Source organism: Mus pahari, chromosome 19 (assembly GCF_900095145.1).
Source record: "Mus pahari chromosome 19, PAHARI_EIJ_v1.1, whole genome shotgun sequence".
Classification (NCBI taxonomy): Eukaryota; Metazoa; Chordata; class Mammalia; order Rodentia; family Muridae; genus Mus; species Mus pahari.
The window spans coordinates 51157465-51162382 of record NC_034608.1 but is presented as its reverse complement, the minus strand read 5'-3'; the positions used below and the strand labels follow the sequence as shown (position 1 = coordinate 51162382).

The 4918-nt window shown below is 42.5% G+C and overlaps 1 non-coding gene across 1 annotated transcript; it reads left to right on the top strand.

The window, feature by feature from the left end:
- Nucleotides 1–4138: 4138 nt before the first annotated feature.
- Nucleotides 4139–4263, top strand: LOC115062679. Its single transcript, XR_003842612.1, has one exon. It is a non-coding gene; the product is annotated as a small nucleolar RNA SNORA29 (small nucleolar RNA).
- The last annotated feature ends 655 nt before the right edge of the window (nt 4264–4918 follow it).

Genomic DNA, 4918 nt, shown 5'->3' with positions numbered 1-4918 from the left:
GAACTCACTTTGTAGACCAGGCTGGCCTCGAACTCAGAAATCTGCCTGCCTCTGCCTTGGGAGTGCTGGGATTAAAGGCGTGCGCCACCATGCCCGGCTTCACCTTTCATCCCGGCACTCGGGAGGCAGAGGCAGGAGGAGGATCTCTGTGAGTCTGAGACCAGCCAGGTCTACACAATGAGTTCCAGGAGAGCCAGGGTTATATGAAGAGACCATGTCTCAAAAAAGAAAGGAAAAAAAAAAGAAAAAAGGGGAGATCTTTACCTGTGCTTGACCTGAGGCAGAATCTGATTGAACATCACAAAAAGTTGTTGCTAAGGAGATAATTCAGATTCCATACCAAATATTTGGATTTTCATGCAAGAGAGTGAAGATGCTCATGGTGTGGGCTGGAATAGAATTTGCCGTCAGTTAAGTTTCTTTCATTTCAAGCAAACTAGAAGTAACTGAGCAAGCCAGCCAGCAAACAACTGGGAAGACGTTGGTATTAGAATGTCTTAGGCATGTATGGGGGACTCAAAGACACAAAGCAAGCTCTGAACACCAGGCCTTGGAAAGCACAGGGACAGAAAGCCAGGGTTCCTCCAGGGATCTCAGGGGCTCTTAGACAAATTTTTCTGGGCTGCCTCTCTCACATTGTTTCAACACTATTTATGTCTGTCTATATCTTCACTTCTATAAGTAAAAAACAATATAGTTTAAGGTTCAAGTCCCTGTAAGGACAGTCTGCACAAATGTGGTCTGTCCTAGTTAGCCTTCTAATGCTGTGACAAAATACCCCAGGAAGACAACCTCCAAGTTGTAGGAAGAGGAATTTGTTTTGGCTCCTGGTTTCAGAGATGTCAACCCATTGCTTTAGGACCTCTGGAGATAATACCAGTAAGCATGATATGATGGAGGAACAATTCTGGAAATGTTATGGCCTCAAATTATACTGCAGAGACATAATAACAAAGACAAATAATCGTGTTGCTAGACCAGTGGAGCAAATCTAAGATCTAGGGGGGAAACCACCAGATAACGTCATCTATTTATTCCTTGACAAAGGTATCAAACACTTACAATGGGGGAGGGGGGAAGAAGAGCCTCTTCAACACAGGGTACCTAGAAAGCTTGATATCCACATTATTAATTTTATATAGTATCAATGCTCATTTGCTTCCCTCGTTACCCCATTGTTGAGCTCAACTATTTCACATAGCGTCACATTCTGCCTGAAAAGTATGTCCTTCAGCATTTCATTTAGGATATTTTGTAAATTATGAAGGTAATGATTTCTACTTAGCTAGAAAGGATACTACTGAAGTTCCAGCATGGCAAAACAATGAATTTATTGGGTTACTCACAGGAAAATGGGTGGGAGATTACTTGAAAGAGCATGATTACTCAAAGGTAACTGAACTGAAAGTCCATCCCAGTATAGATAACAACTCACAAAAGCTGAGATGCTGGAGCTCATTGCATAGCCTGGGGCCAGCTGGACAGATTGGAAATATGTCTTCTGGGCAGCTCAACTAATCTTAGTCCTTCTTCTGGGCACCTCAATGAGTTAGTACCCTTCCAGGCAGCTCAACTTGGAGAGTCTCTCAGCAATCTTTACTGCTGTATAATCTTGAAGAAAAAAGAGTCTTCTTTGTGTATGTTCTGGTCGGTTCCAGGAACTTCCTGAGACTTGGGAGTCATTTAGTTCCTGAATCTCAAGGAGCCTCCCTTTAGAGCTTTCAGATGCTTAATGAGCTTCCCTGTAGGGTGGAATGAAGGGAAGTGCTAAACACTGAGGCACTCATGAGGTCAGAGAATAACTTTCAGGAGTTGGTTAAGATCAAGTGTAGGAGTTGGTTCTCTCCTTTTACTGTAGGGTCCTGGGATCAAGCACAGGTTGTCAGGCTTACATAGCAAGTGTTTTCCCACCTGATTTATTTTACTGGCTCTAGCTCTTATTTTGAAAGAGATTTTCATTCAAGAGAAGACATGGAAGTTTTCCTAGGTACTGCTGAAGATCTGCCGTCCTTCTGATTACTGCATGACTGAAAGCCGACATTTCTCTTCCTTCCTTCCTTTCTTTTTTTTTTTTTTTTAAAGAATTATTAATTTATTTTATGTATATGAGTACACTGTAACTGTCTTCAGACACACCAGAAGAGAGGGCATTAGATCCCATTACAGATGGTTGTGAGCCACCATGTGGTTGCTGGGAATTGAACTCAGGACCTCTGGAAGAGCAGTCGGTGCTCTTAACCGCTGAGCCATCTCTCCAGCCCCTCTCTTCCTTTCTTATCTGGCTTAGTCAGAAGAGTTTTATCTTCATCTTCAGTTTTCCACAATTACACCATGATGTGTCTAAGGTTTGTTTCTGGTTTTTTGTTTTGTTTTGTTTTCCTGCCAGATGATGGGGGCTCCCTTACTCTCTTTGTGGTGGTCTGAACATGCTTGGCCCAGGGAGTGGCACTATTTGGAGATGTGGCCTTGTTGGAGGAAGTGTGTCACTGTGGGCATGGGCTTTCAGACCCTATTCCTAACTACAAGGGAGCCAGTCTTCTCCTAGGGGCCTTCAGATGAAGATGTAGAACTCTCAGTTTCTCCTGTGCCATGCCTGCCTGGATGCTGCCATGTTCCCACCTGGATGACAATGGACTGAACCTCTGAACCTATAAGCCAGCCCCAATTAAATGTTGTCCTTATAAGAGTTTTCTTGGTCATGGTGTCTGTTCACAGCAGTAAAACCCTAACTAAGACACTCTTACTTCTTGTCTAAGTAAGTTCTGAGAACATCGCATCTGCTTCTTACTGGAATTTCCACCAGCATTACCCTCTGTGTCTTCTGGCCTCCATCTTTTTTACTGTCACATCCTGAAATTTTCATTCTTATTTTGCTTCTTCACCTTTTGTTTTGTTTATTTGTTTCTTGTCCCAGTTTCCTGAGCTTTTCATGTCCATGAAAAAATCTTTTAAACTTCATTCATTCAAACCACTGACATTTTTATAGTTCCTTGGTTTTTTTGAAGATATTTATAATTCTTCTCTCTTTTTTTCTTTTTCTTTTTTCTTCTCTTTTTTTTAAACAGTAATGAAAAAATGCTTTACAAGTTCTAAGTGCTATGTTAATCTAAAATCTACGTGGAATAGTATCAAAAATTCATTACCATTCTTGTCAAAATTCCAAGGACATTCTTCCAGGCACTCACAACCTAAAATTCATATAAAAACACAAAAGACCCTCACAATGGCTAAAGCAATGCTTGCAAAAGGAACAATGCTACAAGTATAATTACACGTGGCCCCAAGTTACACAACAGAGCCAAAACGACCAGAGCAAAAATACGAGGACCTGACTGTGTGAGTGTTCCTCGGTGTGGGTTGAGGCAAAGGTTTATTGTGGTTATGAGAGAGAGAACAGCCAGAAGTGCTCTGGATAGCTCTGAACTGGACTGGACCATGGCGGGCGTGGGGATGGAAGACGTAGGGGATGGAGTGGTGGAGATGGCTATGAAGAGAAGAGAGAAGGGAAAGAAAGAGGGGCAAAGAGTGGAGCTGACGACCAAGAGACCAAGATTACCAAAGAAGACTGAGTAGCCAAGGTGGCTGAGATTACATAGGAATCAGAGAAGCTGGGGGAGGGGAAGAGAAGCTGGGGGGTGGGGGGAGGGACTGGAGAGATTCTAGGCAGGCTAAGAAAGGCGGAGGAGAGAGCTCTCAAGGCCAGCATCTGCTTCAGAAGGTCAAAATGGAGCCTCAGTTAGTCATTTGTCCCTGCTGTCTTTGAGACCGAACAATGACAAGGAGAACATGGTATAGTCACAAGAACAGACTCGTGAGACCAATGTGGGGGCCAGACACTGGTGACGCATGCCTTTAATCCCAGCACTTGGGAGGCAGAAGCAGGCAGCTTGGTATCCCGAGTGAGTTCCAGGACAGCCATGGGTACACAGAGAAACCCTGTCTCAAGAAAGCAAAAACAAAGAATTATTTAAAAAAAAAAAAAAAAGGCATAGTGAAACACATTAATCTGTATGCTGATTTAAAACAAACAATGGGTGCAAGTAAAAAAATTAATAAATTCAATACTGTTCCTCCCTTGTTTCTAGAACAAACCTTAACAAACAGCTTAAGGCTCGTGGCCTGAGAAGACTGTGTGTCCCGTGATTATCACAGAGTCTCTGGGAAGAGAGTAGCCATGCTTATCAAATAGATTAAAGGTGCCATGATCTGGACAGGGGGCTTTTCAATGTCATCCCTGTATATGAAATGGCTGCATGGTAAGCCAGTGCCTATGACACTTGACACTGTCACATGCACTAAACCCCAGAAGTCTGAGTAATGAACTTGAGGATCTCTCTCTCAGACTTTAAACAGTAAAGCAGAGCACATAGTGAAATCCCAAGTGTCAACAGAGGTGACACAAGAGACTGTCTGATTAATGCTGCTAAGACATCCATGTCTCCTCAAAGGGGTGGATTCATTTTTTAATATGCTAATAAATGTTGTGCTGCTGTTAAACACACAGGTGAAAACTGACACAGGAGGCTGGCGCGATGTCTCAGTGGTTAAGAGCACTGGCTAGTCTCCTCCTAGAAAACCCGGGTTTGATTCCTAGCACCCACATGGTGGCTCACAACTGCTTGTAAGTCCAGTTCTAGGGATCCAGTGCCCTCTTCTGTCCTTTATAGGCACCAGTATACATATACATAGACATATGTACATATGTCATACATAGACATACATAGACATACATGCAGACAAAACACTCAAACACATAAAAAAGTTTAACAAACTGAAATATAATTAACCCCTTCTATACTATAATTAGATCTATATACATTCTGCTTTGTTTGCATGTACATGTTTAGGTAATTTGATCTCTCATATATATCCAAAACCAGAAATAGCAAGGCAGTGGTGGGGGATGCCTTTAATCCCA